A 20,411-nucleotide genomic window follows, 5' to 3' on the forward strand; every position below is an offset into this window, starting at 1 on the left:
TTTGATGTTATAGTGGGATCTTGGCCCTCAGCTCAGTCCTTTCGAGCTGGCACAGATGTTACTTTGTCAGGCTGCATTCCTGCTTTGCTTATTTGGTGAAGTTGGCCTCTGTAAGTGCACATGGAATTGAAGAGTGAAGCGATTCTAAGAGCGGCGGCTGTCATGTGCGTGTCATAGTAAAACACAGCATTGTTTGAAGACCAAACCACGCTCCCTATGTATATTTGAGCATGGCACAACATTCTAAAACAGCCTACAGGATCTCTCCTCCCAGGAAATACCTGTTTTTTAACATGATTCATCATGATTTGATTCGGGTCGAAACTAATTTTTTCGCTTCAAATCAGGTTGAACCGAATTTCAACAAATTCGCCCATCTCTACCGTAGGGCATCTCTCAAAATGTATCCACTTTCAGTAGCTCTAAGGATCCTAGAAGATAAGGGGTGGCAGGGGAGTTGCAAATAATATAGAGACACAAATCTAACCCTTTCAGTTATCATTCCAGATTGACCTACCATAATATACTTAAAGGCCATCAGAAATTGACCTGATTAACCACTACCATTATGTTATCAAGCAGCTGAGCAGCTTTCAGATCACATTTCATGACCCAGTGTGGCGGCGTCATCCAGAATATCAGCTTTGAAGTGAGATGTAAATTGATTGTACAAAGTCAAGGAGACTTTTAGTTTTAACACTGAAGTCAAGCTCTCTCTCCTCCTTCACTGTGTAATTGATGGTCCTGCACCCAGAGACATCACTAGATCTCCTGAAGTCCGGGGCAGAATGAAAATCACAGAGGGGAAGGCATTCAGAGCTCCCCACCTTGAACTCTCTGCCTCCTTGACTCTATACAACCAATTTATATTTCACTTCAAAGTTGATTTTCTGGATGATTCCACCACACTGGGTCATGAAAGAAACAAAAACTAGAAGATGTTACGCTACCTGACAGTATACTAGTAGTGGTTTATTAGGCCAATTTCTGTTGACAAGTTCCCTTAAATATATGAAAATTAAAAACAGCAATAAATATTACATAACATTTATCGTATATACTCGTGTATAAGCTGTATACTACTGGGGGCAGGCTGGGCTGACTGTATACTACTGGGGGAAGAATGGGCTGGCTGTATACTACAGGGGGCAGGCTGGGCTGTATACTACAGGGGGCAGGCTGGGCTGGCTGTATACTGCAGGGGGCAGAATGGGCTGGCTATATACTACAGGGAGCAGAATGGGCTGGCTGTATACTACAGGGGGCAGAATGGGATGGCTGTATACTACTGGGGCAGGCTGGGCTGGCTGTATACTACTGGGGGTAGAATGGGTTGGCTGTATACTACAGGGGGACAGGCTGGGCTGGCTGTATACTACAGGGGGACAGGCTGGGCTGGCTGTATACAACAGGGGGACAGGCTGGGCTGGCTGAATACTACAGGGGAGCAGGCTGTATACTGCAGAGGGCAGAATGGGGTGGCTGTATACCACAGGGGACAGAATGGGCTGGCTGTATAATACAGGTGGCAGAATGGGCTGGCTGTATACTACAGGGGGCAGAATGGGCTGGCTGTATACTACAGGGGGCAGAATGGCTGTATACTAATGGGTGCTTGCTGGCTATATACTGGGGGTGGGGGGCTGTGACCAATGCATTTCCCACCCTCGGGTTATACTTGAGTCAATAGGTTTTCCCAGTTTATGGTGGTAAAATTGGGGGTCTCAGCTTATACTCGGGTCGGCTTATACTCGAGTATATACAGTATATGATCTATTATACAGTATAATGTAAGTATGTACATATCACATGCCCCCTTAGGGACCTCCATTCAAGTGTTGTGCAATGAAGACTAATAAGCTTCTATTATTTCAGGAAGATTATAATTATGCTAATATTGTTGGAGTACATAGAACATTCTCTGATTTCAATCACCTTATATCCATGGAATTAACTCAACTTCTTCAAATGTAGCTTTCTGCAACCATGGCTAAGACTGCGGAACCCTTGTAAATTGTATCATTTTCCTGAAATAGATGAAAGGACGGACTACAATCTGTATATATAAGAATTTACTGTATGGTGATTGCAGACTCATTTAATTCCCCACTTGTCGGAAGGATAGTTTAATGTGGTCAGGGGTCAAGAGCTGTCTGCTAGACAATAAGATGAAATGTCCAGGTCTCAGAGAATGGCAATTTTTCATTTTTTTTAAAATAAAGTTTAATCCATAGCTTTTTTATTTTTTCATTTATATAGCTGGTTATGGACTTTTTTTGTGTGAAATAAATTTTTACCTTTTTTTTTCTCTCTTTCTTCTCGAAGGGTAAGGACAAAAATTCAGCAATTTAATGTTTTTTTTTTCTTGCTAATTGTATACAATAAAAACACTTACAATATTAACCCCTTTGGGACCTATTTTGGCTTTAGGATACGGCTCCAGTTTTCAAATCTGCCCTGTGTCACTATAAGTACTTATAGCTTTGGAATGATTCATTTTGGGTGGAAAATTAAACATTTGCAATGGATTAAATGAAAAAAGGCTCCACAAAGTTTGATACCCAATTTCTCCCGAGTACACCGATACCCTATATGTGGTGGTAACCTGCTGTACGGGAATAGAAGGGATGGAGGTGCCGTGCAGAGCAGATTTGCATTGTCGCATTGTACGGGCTATAATTTTTTTTCTTTTTTTAATGTGGACCTATAGGGCCTTATTTTTTTGCCACATGAGATGCACTTTTTTGGTACATGATTTTGGGGCATCTATAGCTAATTGGCGAGATTTTATTAACTCTTTGTTGGTGGAGGAAATGAAAATCATCAATTTTTTGGGCTGTTTACCATACCATAAAAATAGTATATTATTTTTATTCTCATTTATATAGATTTATTTTCCAATTTTTACGGAATAAAAAGTAATTGGGCGAAAACGTCAATTACATACAACGTCATCACATACTTTCATATGCATAACTTTTTTATTTTTTTGGCTGACAAATCTCGTTAGGGGATTATTTTTTGTGAGAAGGATTGTTCTTTTTAGTGGTCTTACTTTAGAGTGCATACATTTTTTTATCACTTTTTAGAGCATTTTTAAAGGGTATTAATTAAAAATATCTTTTTTTCGGATCGTTTTTTGGGGTTGTTTTTTACGGGGTTTACCGTGCAGGTCCAGTAACAATTCTGTCTTATTATACAGATTCTGTCTTATTATTACGCAGCAATATCAAATATGTGTGAAGTTTGTTTTATGGGTTTGTGATTTTTATACTTTATTAAGTGTCTATGGAAAAGTGACATTTTAGGGGCTTATATTTTTATGTATTTATTTTATATTTATTCTACTGTTTTTCACTTTTAATACTTATAAATACTTGAACTTGAACACATGCAAAGACAGTTTACAGTCAGACCCGAAAGAGGTCTGATTGCACAGAAGATCGGTACGCCCCAGGGCACTTGGCTGCCCAGAAGTGGATCGGGTCCCCCGGTAAGCGGCACGGGGGATCCGATCCTTACAGGTAAGACCCTTACACGCCGCGGTCATGCTTGACTGCAGCGTGTAAGGGTTTAACACTTTCCTGAACCAGTGCCAGAAGCGGGACGTTATAGAACGTTCGAGTGCGTGAATTATCTTCCCGCAGGTACGTACCATAATTTCCAGGTGCACATAGGGGTTAATACAGAGTAACAGAGTTAGCTGAGGGCTTGTTGTTTTGGAACCAGTTGTTGTTTGGTTGGTACTGTGCTGGGAAAGAAATGTTGCAATCTGTAATTTAAATTTGATAACATGCTGAAACAGGACATCACACAACAAAATCTATTAAAAGAGTTGTCCATGTGTTGATAAACATGGCTGATTTCTTCAAAAAAGCTCCACTCCTGACAAGTGACAGTGGCAAAACTGGGCCCAACGTGCCGATATTATAAATGGCTATCCAGTATTTTCCAGCACTGCCTTAACACTCCTGGACATTGAGCTCACTTGGGCTTCACAGGTTGCCACTCTTCCACTCTTCCATGAGTAAGGTCAGGGAGTAAGAGTTCTCCTTACAAAGACTTTGCCAATTAAGGCAGGCTTGCAGGCATGTGGAGACTTATAGCTATTAATGCTCCACTGGGGTATTCTGGGAAGAATTCAAATGTGTTTTTCAGGATCGGACTAGGAAAACAATGCCTCTTTGCTTCCTTGAAAGGCAGCCCCCTTAAAAGCTAGCGTGACTTTCAGGAAGCCTTTGATATGATACAGGATTAAAGCCAAACCAGCATATCTATTCCAGAAGGACCAGATTCCCAGCTGTAGGCAGCGCTGTTTCAGCATGGTTGTTTCTCTTCATTACAGCATAGGGAACTGGTTTGAGCGAGAGGCTTTTGACTAAGATCAGGAAGTAAGAATTTGCCATTTAAAACCACCTTGTAGGCAAGGTAGAAAAAGGAGGTATTGTTTTCCTTGTCCCATCCTGGAAAACATATATGCATAATTCCCAGACTCCTCCATGACGACATTGTGGAGTTGCACTACGACCTTGCACTCATAGATACTCAAAAGGGGTTGATCTGGAGACATGTGCAACACTCCTGTCCATACGCATGGCAGAGGAGTAGTTGTGAATAAGCCCCTTGTACCATTCAGTACACCAAGAGGTAATATGCAGCTGTAGATACTGCCTGGACAGGCAAGGGTTAACCTGTTTACTGATGTCATCCAATGATGTTTCACCTTTGTAACTGGAGTGTGATTGGTGAGTGAGACCACATGACCAGGAGCTGAGGCGAAGTGACGGTTGGAGAGTGCCAACAGTCAGTTAGAGGGAGTTAGTGCTGAGCTCTCACTTCATGAGCAGCTCTTTAGGCCCAGCTCCTGACTGAGAAGCAGCTCTTAGCAACAAGCTCTTTAGGCCCAGCTCAGAGAGAAGACCAAAGCCTCTACAGAGCACACAGTGAGAGTTACTGTGTCAGTCCACCATCAGGGCTTACACTCAACCAATCCAGGAAAAAGCTGCAGCTTCCAGCGTTGGACACAGCTACGTCCCAGCCTGCCCCTGCATCCAGGCTGGTGACCCAACTCCTGAGGTTTACTCTCCAAGATCACTCTCAGTAAGACCACCATCTGTAAGGAATCATTGGGCACGTTGCCTGCTGTTGGTTCAAATAAAGAACTGCAAGTTATTTTTGCACAACGTTGCCTCCGTCTGGTCCCTGCTACGGCTGTAACATTAAGGGAGCCCCATCCACCAGGGACACATATTACAGACTCTAAGGGCTGCCCCAGGGAGAATCAGTACAACAGCCTCTCCCTCCATATCATTTATTGCATACAACACCCTCTGTAGACCTGCCAGGCTGTAGGACAGCCCTCCGGTCCCCATACCAAGCATTGTGACACTAGCGTGCCTAGGCAGCAACCGCCAGCCACTCCGGTATTCCGGGCCCCGGCTGTCTCCAGGCCCCAAGAAAAGGCAAGGCCCCGGTGGGGGATGTTGCACATACTTAGCCAGTCTAGCACCTTTACCCTCAGTTTCTTTAGCAAAGCAAAAGGTGTCTTAGAGATGTGTTTGGGGTAGTTATCATGTTGGAGTATTGTCCTGTGATTCAGATTCCAATGGGAAGGAATCACCCAGCTTCAGTATATCACAGTATAGTTGGAATTCATGGTTCCCCCAATAGACTGTAACTCCCCACAGCTGGTAGCACTTAAACAACTGCAAACCATGACACCACAACCACCACCGTGTTTGACTGTAGGCAAGACACGCTTGTCTCTATACTCCTCACCTGGTTTATGCTACACACGCTCGACACCATCTGAAACAAATAATTTTATCTTGGTCTCATGAGACCACTGGACATGGTTCCAGTAATCCATGTCTCTAGTTTTGTCTTCAGCAAACTGTCTTGTGTGCATTAAACCACTGTATGGTCTTGACTATCATCCTGCATCTCAGTTTCAGGGTGTTGGCAATTCTCTTATAGTCTAGGATTTTTATACATTGAGTTCTTTGTCATGAGATGGCCTTGTTGAATTTCTAGTCACCAGGATGAGAGAGATCAAATGAAACCCGATATTGTAAAAATGGCGCATCACATGAGGTGAGAAAGCCTCCTCGTGTGGTGCCACTAATAGTCTCAAGCAGTTGTCCAGTTTTTTTGCACCGCCAACATGTATACCATTGTCCGGTCCCTGGAAAAAAAATAACATTTAAATGAAACCAATGTTTGGGGACACCAATGAACAGTACTGTGTACTTTGTGGATTAAGTTGCTCTGTCTGGCATCTAGGTGGCGAGTAGAGCAATTACATGAGACAATCCCTTTTTGTTATAAATAAGCAAGAGGATATTATGTTAAATTCTCATTTAACAACCAGGGCAATCCCTATGCAACCTACTGTTTGGGGTGCATTTCAGAAAAAAAATGAATGCCTTTTACTAGGATGCAAAAATTCAATGAAAAAACGCACAAAAAATGCCATGTGTGTCACCGGCCTTATTCTTAACAGTTGTATAGAATGGTAGATGTCTTCCCATTCTTTATCAGGCAATGCATGCTGATGAATGAGGACCTCCTCAGCTCCTTCAAAGTCTTGCTGGTTTTATACAATTGGCCTTATAAAAAAGCTTATGCAGCATTAAAACATGTAGCACTAATTTCTCAATAAATTTTTTGGACTATAAGACGCAAGAAAATATCTTGCTAAAAAGTGGCTGCGTCCTATAGACTGAAGGTCAGGAGGATCCAGCACTTCCAGACCCTCCTCACCGCTGTAATGAAGATGGGGTGATGCCCTGATATAGAGTTGCACCTGATCTCGCACCTGATCTCGGTATGTATGTATGTGTAGGGATGATACAGAGCTGTGTGTGTAACTGTAGGGATGATGCAGAGCTGTGTGTGCAACTGTAGGGATGATGCAGAGCTGTGTGTGTAACTGTAGGGATGATGCAGAGCTGTGTGCAGCTGTAGGGATGATGCAGGGCTGTGTGTAACTGTATGGATGATGCAGAGCTGTGTGTGCTGTGCTTTAGTGTGAGCAACTGGGATATTTTAATTAGTGTAAAATATATTTTTCCTTTTTTGGAAGCCTAAATCTGGGGTGCATCCTATAGTAAGAAGCGTCTTATAGTCTGAAGAATACTGTATCTAATAATCTATGTGATACATTCCAGGACTCTCAATCTGCATAGCTGTGTGTGTAATTGTATGGATGTAGCAGAGCTGTGTGTGTAAATGTATGGATGTAGCAGAGCTGTGTGTGTAAATGTATGGATGTAGCAGAGATGTGTGTGTAAATGTATGAATGTAGTAGAGCTGTGTGTGTAAATGTATGGATGATGCAGAGCTGTGTGTGTGTAACTGTATGGATGATGCAGAGTTACTTGATGGTACTCCTGAAGAAATCCTACCCTCTGGTTCATGCACTTCCACTCAGTTGTCATGTGAACGTCATATAGTCTGTAATGGATTCCAGCAAATTCTATGGTCTGCACATTTCTTTGTATTCCGCTCCAATAAATACCGGTTTCTTTAAACTTGGGTGTATTTGCTTCTGGCAACTATTGTAAAATGACCACATTCTTTCCTAATGGAACAAATGTACTGTCCTTTGTATAATTCAAACCTCTTATAAACTACAGAGAATCGCTTTGTTTTTTAGAAAGGATTATTTTACTATTACATGTCTTCTTAACAGGTGTGAAGAAGGGTAGCCTATGTGTATGCCATTACCATAAGGCACACAAGACAGAAAGGTCTGAATTGGACAAATGTAAACTTAACTAAACAAACAAGTGAAGGTAGATAGGAAGGTACTAACCAGCTTTGTAGCAAGTCACGCAGCATGTGGAATATACCTTCAGTTCTCCTGAGATGGAGAGCTGGGTATCCTCATAGTGAGGGAGGTAGAGCTTCAGATTCCTCATAGTCCCCCTACCCTACATAAGTTCTACGTGTCTTCCCAAAATGTCTGTGATTGGGGACAGTCCCAGAAACCATGCTATAGATTGGTTCATGGAATTTTGTATTTTGTGCACTCTAGAAGGCTTTTGGGACCAGCAAAGAAAATTGTTAAAAATAAAAATAGTTCTAAATTGCATCCAATGCTGCCTGGGTTAAGGCCTGCCATTAGAGATGAGCGAGTATACTCGTCCGAGCTTGATGCTCGTTCGAGTATTAAGATACTCGAAACGGCTTGTTGCTCGGACGAGTATTTCCCCTGCTCGAGATCGAGCATTTAATAAAAAAAACACAGTGAAGAACAATGAAGAATAGAATAAAAACAGTGAACACAGGATCATTTAAGTGAAAAACACAGTGAAGAACACAGTGAAGAATAGATTACAGATGTTCGGCACATCTGCTTACTTGTCGGAAGATACGCGCGGAACGGTGCGAACAAAATACTATGTGAAGAACAATATATATGTGTGAAGAACACATTGAAAAACACGGTGAGCAGGACGGAGACACCGGGGAGCAGCACAGAGACAGCGGGGAGCAGAAGCACGGAGACATCGGGGGAACAGCAGCACAGAGACATCGGGGGAACAGCAGCACAGAGACATCGGGGGAACAGCAGCACAGAGACATCGGGGGAACAGCAGCACAGAGACATCGGGGGAACAGCAGCACAGAGACATCGGGGGAACAGCAGCACGGAGACATCGGGGGAACAGCAGCACGGAGACATCGGGGGAACAGCAGCACGGAGACATCGGGGGAACATCAGCATGGAGACATCGGGGGAACATCAGCATGGAGACATCGGGGCAGCACGGAGACATCGGGGCAGCACGGAGACATTGGGGCAGAACGGAGACATTGGGGCAGCACGGAGACATTGGGGCAGCACGGAGACATTGGGGCAGCACGGAGACATTGGGCAGAACGGAGACACCGGGGCAGCATGGAGACATTTGGGCAGAACGGAGACACCGGGGCAGAACGGAGACACCGGGGCAGAACGGAGACATTTGGGCAGCACGGAGACATTGGGCAGAACGGAGACATTGGGGCAGCACGGAGACATTGGGGCAGAACGGAGACATTGGGGCAGCACGGAGACATTTGGGTAGCACGGAGACATTGGGCAGAACGGAGACACTGGGGCAGAATGGAGACATTTGTGCAGAACGGAGACATTTGGGCAGAATGGAGACACCGGGGCAGAACGGAGACATTTGGGCAGCACGGAGACATTGGGCAGAACGGACACATTAGGGCAGAACGGAGACATTGGGGCAGCACGGAGACATTGGGGCAGCATGGAGACATTGGGCAGAACGGAGACACCGGGGCAGCACGGAGACATCGGGGCAGCACGGAGACATTGGGGCAGCACGGAGACATTGGGGCAGCACGGAGACATTGGGGCAGCACGGAGACATTGGGCAGAACGGAGACATTGGGGCAGAACGGAGACATTTGGGCAGCACGGAGACACCGGGGCAGCACGGAGACATCAGGGAAGCACGGAGACATTTGGGCAGCATGGAGACATTGGGCAGAACGGAGACATTAGGCAGAACGGAGACATTGGGGCAGAACGGAGACATTGGGGCAGCACGGAGACATTGGGGCAGAACGGAGACATTGGGGCAGAACGGAGACATTGGGGCAGCACGGAGACATTGGGGCAGCACGGAGACATTGGGGCAGCATGGAGACATTGGGCAGAACGGAGACACCGGGGCAGAACGGAGACACCGGGGCAGAACGGAAACATTTGGGCAGCATGGAGACATTGGGCAGAACGGAGACACCAGGGCAGAGCGGAGACATTTGGGCAGCACGGAGACATTGGGCAGAATGGAGACATTGGGGCAGAACGGAGACACCAAGGCAAAATGGAGATATCGTGGCAGCACGGAGACATTGGGGCAGCACGGAGACACTGGGGCACGGAGACATTTGGGCTGAACAGAGACATTGGGGCAGAACGGAGACATTGGGGCAGCACGGAGACATTGGGGCAGCACGGAGACATTGGGGCAGCATGGAGACATTTGGGCAGCACGGAGACATTGGGCAGAACGGAGACATTTGGGCAGAACGGAGACATTTGGGCAGAAAGGAGACACTGGGCAGTACGGAGACATTGGGGCACCACGGAGACATTGGGGCAGAAAGGAGACATTTGGGCAGAATGGAGACATTTGGGCAGAAAGGAGACATTGGGCAGTACGGAGACATTGGGGCAGAACGGAGACATTGGGCAGAACGGAGACATCGGGGCAGAACGGATACATCGGGGCAGCACGGAGACCCTGGGGTAGCACGGAGACATTTGGGCAGAATGGAGACATTGGGGCAGAACGGAGACATTGGGATAGCACGGAGACATTGGGGCAGCATGGAGACATTTGGGCAGCACGGAGACATTTGGGCAGCATGGAGACATTTGGGCAGCACGGATACATTTGGGCAGCATGGAGACATTTGGGCAGCACGGAGACATTGGGCAGAACGGAGACATTGGGGCAGCACGGAGACATTTGGGCAGCACGAAGACATTGGGCAGAACGGAGACACCGGGGCAGAACGGAGAGATTTGGGAAGCACGGAGACATTGCGCAGAATGGAGACACCGGGGCAGAATGGAGACATTTGGGCAGCACGGAGACGTTGGGCAGAACGGAGACACCGGGGCAGAATGGAGACATTTGGGCAGCAGGGAGACACTGGGGCAGAACGGAGACATTTGGGCAGCACGGAGACATTGGGCAGCACGGAGACACCAGGGAGCAGCAGCACGGAGACACCGGGGAGCAGCAGCACGTATCCCGGGACAGCGTATCTCCCGACAAATAAGCAGATGTGCCGAACATCTGCAATCTATTCTTCACTGTGTTTTTCACTGCGTTTTTCACTTAATTGATCCTGTGTTCACTGTTTTTATTCTATTCTTCCCTGTTCTTCACATCTGCTAACTTGTCGGGAGATAATATACGTGCGGAACAGTGAAGAATAGATTGCAGATGTTTGCATACATCTGCTAACTTATCAGAAGACATTCTTTTTCAATTAAATAACACATTTTATTCCCGAACCATGGTCCCTTTGAAAAATGCATCAGGAAAAGTTCATCTCGAATAACAAGCACTCAAGCATTTTAGTGCTCGCTCATCTCTACCTGCCATCCTTTCCAGGTCTGTTCACCAATAGTTGGATCCTCCAAGTGGGTCGCCCACCCACTAAACCCCTTAACAATTACACTGCGTTTCCATTTTTAGCTCCCCTCCTTCAAAAATCCATAACTTTTTTATTTTTTTTTGTTGTGCAGAGCTTTATGTACAATGTACAAAGATTTCTGCATAACAAATTGTACTTCCTAGTGATGGTAATTAATATTCCATAATTTGTACAGGGATTAGAAAAATTGATGCAAAAAACCTTACATTTGTGCCATTTTCTTGTGGGCTTGGTTTTTATGGTTTCCACTATTCACTCAGAATGATACCTGTTATGTATTCTTCGCTTTTGCGCAATTACGGTCATATCAAATTTTGGGATGTGGTAATTCTGAACATGTTTATTTTTATAACAGGTCTAGGGAAACTATTTGAACTTATTTTTTTAAATATTTTATTATACATTATTTATTTTCTAAAACTTTTTTTTGTATTTTTTTGTTCTGATAGCTCCTACCATTTACTGCAATACTTAAGGAGGATTTTGCTATGGATCTGTATCAGTGTCATAAAAATTACAGGTTGTCATGGGAATGGATTGTGGCTCCCTGGTGACATCACAGTGAGCGATGATCCCATCCAAGATGGCGGCTCTAACGCACCAGCAGCATTTAAAAGGTTAACACCCGTAGTTGGTGCCATCATACTTTAGTAAACATCCAGTCTGCATAGAGAAGATTCAGCCCATGCTTCCTCTCCATACTCCCTTTTGACTACCATTATGTGACAGGTTGTTAAGGAGTTAAAGTCTCAACGAGCAGGAGAAACTGCAGTAATGTCAAAAGATGTTGTTGCAGACTGGAGCCTGCACAAGTGGACATCTTTTATAAGTGGGTGGTCCGCATCAAGTAAAACATGCTAATGGGGCTCTGGGGGGAAATTTCTGGAGCCCCTCCATACTCTGGCTTCACAAGCTGTTACAGTGTGCAAGGACCACCACTGTGTTCTGAAATTTCCTGATATTACATCAGGCAGAGGGCGGGGGGGGGGGGGGTTGCCAAGGAGAGGAAGAGGGTGAGACAGTGTTACATCCTGTGAATGGCCCAAGTAGTCTTTCAGGCTCATTAGCATAATTTACCATAGTCACAGTGTCTGGATCTATGAGTAAGTATCCCTGGTTTATCGTGATGGATTTTGATGGTAGATTTCTTTTAAAGAATTTTCATGCAAGACCCGCTGCACCAATCCAACATTTTTATCACAGTTTTAGCTACTACATGGGTGCAGATGTATCGTGTATATTGTATTGAGACCATCTGTATAGACACATTGCTTCCACTGAAGAGAATGATTCTCATAATGCATAGTAGTATCCACTGCGTCAGAATATCAAAGGAATCAATATTACGTTAGAAAAGCCAGATTTCTTCTTGGATGTTTAGTTCCCTCTTCTGCTTTTATCTCCTCATTCAGCAATCACATGTCACACAAAGTCTTCTGAGAAATATCTCTTCTTCCCGATTGGTGTGGAGGAAGGCGGTACAATAACAAGTCACATTGCGCTTCCATTGACAGCTTTTCCTTTTATATGGAATGTAATGTTGGCGCAGCAGGAGCTCAGGAACATTTATTATATCTTCAACCACATTAAAAGGTACAGTTTTCTTTGAAACATACTGACAGATTTGTCTCAAAACACAGAACTGCAAACAGCGATACGACGGCTGCGGCTGAATCTTTGTATATGATTGACGATTTCTGCAAGAAAAGATAATATACGTTTGTAATATGGAGATCTAACACACTGTACATATTACTCTCAAAATGTACTATTTAAAAGGATGGGCATCTAGACAGGAACATTGTACCCTATACGGGTACATCTACCCCAGTTTTAACTCATACCATTAACCCCTTAACGACCAGGCCCTTTTTCGTTTTTACGCGTTCAGTTTCACTCCCCACCTTCAAAATCATGGGGACACCAAATTTAAATAGGTTTTATAAAGTTTTCAAACATTTATAAAAATTAAAACATCCAGTACAAAAAAAAAAAAAAAATCTTCATTTTGCCATGTTCTGGCACTAATAACTTTATCATATTTCAGTGTATGGAGCTGTGGGTGGTGTCATTTTTTGTGACTTTCGATTTAGTTTTCAATGCTAACAATTTGAGGTCTGTACAGCCTTTTGGTTACTCTTTATTGAATTTTTATATATTTTGCACAATGGCAAAAAGTGGCATTTTCAACTTTGGGCGCTATTTTCTGTTATGGGTTAAACGCTGGGAATAATTGTTGCACAGTTTCTCTGTACAGGCACATGGATTGGGATGACAAATTAATTAAGTATAATTAATAATAATAATTCCTTTATTTATATAGCGCGCACACAGATTAGGCAGCGCTGCACAGAACTTGCCAGTCCCTGTCCCCAATGAGACTCACAATCTAATCAACCTACCAGTATGTTTTGGAGTGTGGGAGGAAACCAGAGGACCCGGAGGAAACCCTCGCAAACTTCTAGGCTGTAATGTTAACCACTAAGGCCCCGTGCTGTCATCAGATATCACTTTCTTAGCCCCTTTCACACAAATTATTTTGCAGTCAATTTTCCCGACCTGTATATGTGGATACCTATTTAGTTTAATGGATTTATTCTCATGGACATTATTCTCCTAGTGCTGTGTTTGTATTACTGCAAACTCAGGTCCTGTCCTATTTTCAGCTGTTTTTGTGTCTAGTGCTTTTCCATTGAAGTCTATGGGTCTGCCGATTTTCCGGATTGCATTCAAGTTTTTTTTTTTTTTTTTTAAATCCACAACTATATTTAAGGGCACGTTGGAGATATGATTTATACAGCAATAAACGCCCATAAATGGTGGTCTCGCAGGACACAAAAGACAAAAAAATAAATAGTCCACTACATCAAAAGGATCATCTGCACCTACAGGAGCATTGATCATAATTATATGCCTACAAAGTTTGACAAAACAAAGCATTCAGCACCATGCCTGCACCTTGACCTCACCCCAGGTTAACCCATACCAACAAAAAGCAACCTAATAAAGGCTAGGAGAACCTACAGATGTCACATGACATGTCCCAGACAGAGTGGAACCTTTTATCCTATTTTTTCTGTGAATAAATATCCATTTTTTGAGTGGGAGAGCGCTATTAACAGCCTCAGTCCAATCACGGAGAGAAGGGGGATAGGAAGCCATCCAGAATCTAGCCACCATTTTCCCAGCACAATACAAGTTTTCAGAACAACTCGTTCTGCAGTAGATTGGAACAGTTCAGAAGACAAAGCTTAGGGTCATCATGGACGCCCTCATTTTAGCAAACAGAAATTTGCAGACTTGTTCTCCAAACACCTGACGGCGCAGGACTATATTAAATGAAGAAAGGTACCTGAGGTCTCGGATTAACTAGGGCACAGGTTTGGGAACCCAGGGTGAAATTAGCTGATTCTGCCAGTAGTTAAGTACACTTGGTGAAGTTTTTAAACTCGAGACATTCAGTCCTCTATGTTAACGGATCGCAGTTTTGGGGAGGAGAGGGAAAGAACACTCTCCTCATCAGGCATGGGACCAAGGTCAGTCTGCCAGAGGGCCCCACCACAGCAGGTGTAAGCCTAATGTGGGTGGACATTAACTCACTACAGGGGCGTTGCTAGGGTGGAAAAACATTCGGGGCACGGGCCCAATGCATGTGTATCAGACTTTTAGTAATGCCCCCCCCTGTGCATAACCCCTCACATGTGCTTGTGCCAATAACAACCTGACAGTGTATACAGCTACAGAAACACCAGAGAAATCCCTACTTTTTCCCTCCAGTGACTGCAGGTGACGTCTCCTCCATCTTCTCCATTAGACATCACCACATCTTATGTTCCCCATTATCCCTACATATTGGACAGTGTTATCCTGCTTTATAGTACGGAATCCAGTCACACTGATTGTGAATTTGAATTTTTTATTTTGCACACAGTTATATTCAAGTGACGTTTCGGTCAATCACTGACCTTCTTCAGACACTGTGAATGGTGAGATGGGATAACATATAAGTATTTATACATAACAATGAGGATGGTTTCAAAAATGGGAAAAGGGGATAGTGGGCATATTTACATATTTACACAACAAGTATACATGATACATATACAGAGAAGGTCAGGATAGTTCCTGTGACACAAGGGTAAATCATGTATCAATTAGCATAGTATATCAATTCATATGGTAATGGATGAGCAGGGAAACTTTGGGGATGCTATAGGATTCAGTAGTAGAAGGCTTGACAGGGTAATCAAGTAGTAATGGTACCTGTAAAGGAAGCATAAAAGTATAAAACAGTGCTTACCAGTATGCGAGTTTAGTAAAGGTTCAGAAGCTGCTGTGCAGGCTAGGCGCTTAAGGGAAGAGCGGGTGTCCGCTTGTGTGGTAGAAGCGCTGCAGTGGTAAGTGCTGTGAGGCTTTAAACAGGAATATTAGGCGCGCGAGCGCCTGAAAACGTCACTTCCGGTCTGGACCGGAAGTGCGTCATAGCTTGCGTTCCATCCGTTGCCGTGAGGTGGAACGCATGGGCTATTGAATGCTGATTGGAGTAGAGATGATGGGGGAGTGGCTGTAGCGAGCACTAATGTTAATGGATGAGTTGAAATGTTAGAGAAATAAGGAGAATGGCGCAATAGTAGTATCAAGGGGGGATACTATTAGAAGTATATAGGATAATGGGAGTAATTAGGCTAAAGAGTAAATGCCTATATAGTAGAGTATATTGAAAAGCGCCAAATGTTGAGAATGATATGCAGTGTATCCTATGCTACAATGGGAGTAGATGCAATAGTAGTAACGGGGAACAAATCTGGAATGTGGGAATACATATGGCATATGTACATGTACAAAGTAATAACATCGCAATAGCACAGATTAAACATATATCTACTATATTGCATATACAATACCATAGCGTTGATGATATGTATGTTTTCAGCGTCTCTGTAACAAAAATAGAATTGTTCATATTAATAACAAATCAGCAGAAGCTTTGGATATTATAGTCCCTATTCATTCCTTTAGGTGATAGCGTTTGTAGTGTGTGAATCCAAAACGACTCTCTTTTTTTCAGAACTGATACTCGGTCCCCACTGCATCTCGGGGTCCCTATTTGTTCGATAACCTGGAATTTTAGTTGGTTAATTGAATGGTTTTTTTCAGGAAGTGGGCTGGTATTGGGAGTAAAGTGTTCTTTAGTCTGATGGTAGATTTATGTTTGGAAATTCTGTCTTTGATGGGTAATGTGGTCTCGCCGACATATGCGAGGCCACATGGGCATTTGATCATGTAGATCACAAAATCGGAGTTACATGTGAAGAAATCATGTATGGGATAATTTTTCCCGTTGAGGGGGTGTGAAAATGTCTCGCCTTTTTGTACATTGTTGCATTGTGCACAAGAAAGGCATGGGAAGGTGCCTTTTTTCTGAGTTCTCAGGAATAGTTGTTTTTGTAATTTAATTCCCGAGCCTATGTCAGCTTTAACTAATTTGTCTCTTAGGTTATCGGGGCGTTTGAAGCAGGGTAGAAATGGTTCGTTGAATTTCTTGGATATTTGGGTGTCCTTTATGGAGTATGGGCCAGTGTTTCCGTATGATTTTATGGACTTTAAAAGAGAAAGGGTGATAGGTGTGGACAAAAGGTATGCGACTTTGGGCGGACCTTTTGGGTCTCGAGGGCGTATTTCTGTATTTTGTGAGTGTATTGGAAGGGTATCCTCTTTCTGAGAATTTAGCTTGCATCTCCTCTAATCTAGTGTTTAGGACATCTGGTTTGCTGATGATCCTTTCAAGTCTTTTGTACTGGGAGATGGGGAGTGAGTTTTTGGTAGATTTGGGGTGACAGCTAGTGAAGTGAAGGAGGTTATTACGATCGGTTGGTTTGGTATAGAGATCTGACCATAAGGTCCCATCTGTCTCTTTGATGATCATGGTGTCTAGGAAGTTTATTTTCTCACTGTCACTGTGGAGTGTAAATTGTAACTCTGGCCAAATTGAATTGAGATCAAGAAGAAAATTGTGCAAGGAGTCCAATGTGCTCCCCCATATGCAGAACACATCGTCGATGTAGCGTTTCCAGATGCGACAATGGGTGGAAAAGAGTTGATTAGGATAGACAAAGGTTTCTTCGAAGAAGGCCATGTAAGTGTTCGCATATGGGGGTGCCACATTGGACCCCATGGCAGTACCCTGTCGTTGGATGTAAAATGAGTCCTGAAACATGAAGTGATTTTCTGTGAGTACGATTTCTAGTAATTCCAGACATAGGTCAATTACAACTGTGGGATAGCTGGTTTCTTTAAGTAGTTCCTGAACTGCTCTAAGGCCTTTGTTGTGGGCTATCGAGGTGTAAAGGCTGTTAACGTCTAAGGTAACTAGAAGGTCTGTAGGGTTGACTTTTTTAATGTCATTAATAAGTTCGAGAAATGAGTTGGTATCTAGGAGAAAAGACTTAGTAGATCTTACCAATGGGGTTAGAATTTTTTCGAGAAGAATAGAAAGTGGTGAGAGTATGGATTCGGTTGATGCCACTATGGGACGGCCTGGAGGTTTGTTGAGATTTTTATGAATCTTTGGAAGGGTATAAATCACTGGGATGATGGGTGTTTTTTGTGTTAGGAAGGTGTGTGTGGAGGAGTCAATCGTGCCAAGTGAGAGATGTTTATCCAAGGTGTCTTTTATTCTTTTAGAGATCCTGGCTGTAGGATTTCTGTCTAGTCTCTCATAGATGTTAGTATCATTAAGTTGTGATAGTATTTCGTTAATGTAATCCTCTTTATTTTGGATTACTATAGCTCCGCCTTTGTCGGCTGGTTTTATGGTAATCTCTTTGGATGTCAAAAGGTTAGATAGTGCTAATTTGTCAGTGCTACTCATATTATTGGGTGCATATAGTTGGCCTGAGTCTATGTTCTGTCTCAGTTGGGTAATGTCTCTGTTGACTAGATTAATGAAGGCTTCAACACTATGTGAACCTTTAGGTGGCATGAAGTGACTTTTAATCCTCAAACCTAATGATGGGAGATTAATTGGGCTTCTATTCTCGATAGTTGGTGGGATAGAGTCCTCAAAATGTGTTTTGAGGCGGATCCCTCTGAAAAATTTTTGTAGGTCCATTTCTAAATCGAAAGTATTGAATTTATGTGATGGACAGAATGACAGACCTTTCTGCAGTAAACACATTTCTGCTGGGCTAATGTTTTTAGAGGAGATATTGACAACTAATGGAGTCTCCCTACCTGGGACCGAGTAGTCATGGTTGCCATGTTGTCTCTTGTGCTGCCCCCTCCGCGTCTTCCTCTTGGGCGGCGGCCTCGAGTTGTTCCTAAAAAAGAAGAAGAATGGGTATGATCTTGAGGTTCTCCCTCGATGCTTGAGGCCGAGGAGTTGGCTGATGATCTGTAGTTTTTTCTGTGGAAATATGTTTGGAAGTTGTCTTGCCATCTGTACACTCTGTCGTTAAGATAGTCTTCGGCGTCTCGGAAGAATTTTCTCCTTTTCTTGTTTTCTGTATCCTTTTTGAAGGAGTCGAGATAGGTGTTGACTTTGGTTTTGAGCGAGGTGAAGTCTTCTGTTGTAAGAGTAGTTTGTAATTGAGTTTCGATGTTTTTCACTTTCACTTCTAGATCTCGTATTTCCTTGTGTAGGAAGTCTATGGTAAGGGTTATGAGGTCTAGAGAGCACTTATTCAGAATCTGTTCATATAATGAGCAGTATTCCTTATTCTCCTTGAAGAATGTAGGGCGTAGTGGGACTCTTAGTCCTCTTGGGATGCGTTGAACACGTAGGTATTCCGATAATGTGGCGCAGTGGAGTTGAGAGTTAAGAAGTTGTTTGGATGAACGTTCTAAATCCCTTGATTTAAATTCGTTCGTCGGGATCTGTAAGAAATAGGTTGGTAATTGTGTTTGTGCAAGTATGCCGGCAACCTCTTCTTGATTGTAGGAAAAAGTTGGTAAAGACATAGTAGGTGGGTGCTGATACTCGTATGGGTAATCAGATTTTCGTATAGGAGTTGTATCGCACACCTTGGGTTTTGTTGTTCAGGTGCTCTGGATAGGGTCCCAATCCCATTCAAACATTATAGTACGGAATCCAGTCACACTGATTGTGAATTTGAATTTTTTATTTTGCACACAGTTATATTCAAGTGACGTTTCGGTCAATCACTGACCTTCTTCAGACACTGTGAATGGTGAGATGGGATAACATATAAGTATTTATACATAACAATGAGGATGGTTTCAAAAATGGGAAAAGGGGATATGTACAGTGGGCATATTTACATATTTACACAACAAGTATACATGATACATATACAGAGAAGGTCACACTTGTTGTGTAAATATGTAAATATGCCCACTGTACATATCCCCTTTTCCCATTTTTGAAACCATCCTCATTGTTATGTATAAATACTTATATGTTATCCCATCTCACCATTCACAGTGTCTGAAGAAGGTCAGTGATTGACCAAAACGTCACTTGAATATAACTGTGTGCAAAATAAAAAATTCAAATTCACAATCAGTGTGACTGGATTCCGTACTATAATGTTTGAATGGGATTGGGACCCTATCCAGAGCACCTGAACAACAAAACCCAAGGTGTGCGATACAACTCCTATACGAAAAAGTGTTATCCTGCTGCCGCCCCTAACACTCTCCCCCAAATACTGTAAAGCTTGTATTTAAACACCAGGAGCTTGTTACCCATCACACTGGTATCACTAGAAACGCAAATGAGATCAAACTGAGGCCTGTCCTAGTGCCACGTGTGAACACGCCCCAAGAAATGTCCCCCCCCAGTAACGTGCCCCACACAGCCACAAATCAATGACCCCCATACATCTACCACCCCCAAAATGTTCCCCACACAGCTACCCTCAGTAGCTAATGTGCCCCCACACAGCCCCCCAGTAGCTAATGTCCCCCACACAGCTACCCCCAGTAGCTAATGTGCCCCCACACAGCCCCCCCAGTAGCTAATGTCCCCCACACAGCTACCCCCAGTAGCTAATGTCCCCCACACAGCTACCCCCAGTAGCTAATGTCCCCCCACACAGCCCCCCCAGTAGCTAATGTCCTCCACACAGCTACCCCCAGTAGCTAATGTCCTCCACACAGCCCCCCCAGTAGCTAATGTCCCCCACACAGCTACCCCCAGTAGCTAATGTCCCCCACACAGCTACCCCCAGTAGCTAATGCCCCCCTCACAGCCCCCCCAG

The 20,411-nt window shown here is 43.6% G+C and overlaps 1 long non-coding RNA gene across 1 annotated transcript; it reads right to left on the reverse strand.

Annotated features, from left to right (window-relative positions):
* Positions 1 to 15,368: 15,368 nt before the first annotated feature.
* Positions 15,369 to 18,833, reverse strand: LOC140106740 (uncharacterized). Its single transcript, XR_011850846.1, has 3 exons — positions 18,424 to 18,833; positions 16,095 to 16,128; positions 15,369 to 15,453 (listed from the first exon to the last, which is right to left on the reverse strand). It is a non-coding gene; the product is annotated as an uncharacterized lncRNA (long non-coding RNA).
* Between the last annotated feature and the right edge of the window lie 1,578 nt (positions 18,834 to 20,411).

This window comes from Engystomops pustulosus, chromosome 11 (assembly GCF_040894005.1).
Source record: "Engystomops pustulosus chromosome 11, aEngPut4.maternal, whole genome shotgun sequence".
NCBI classification, from domain to species: Eukaryota; Metazoa; Chordata; class Amphibia; order Anura; family Leptodactylidae; genus Engystomops; species Engystomops pustulosus.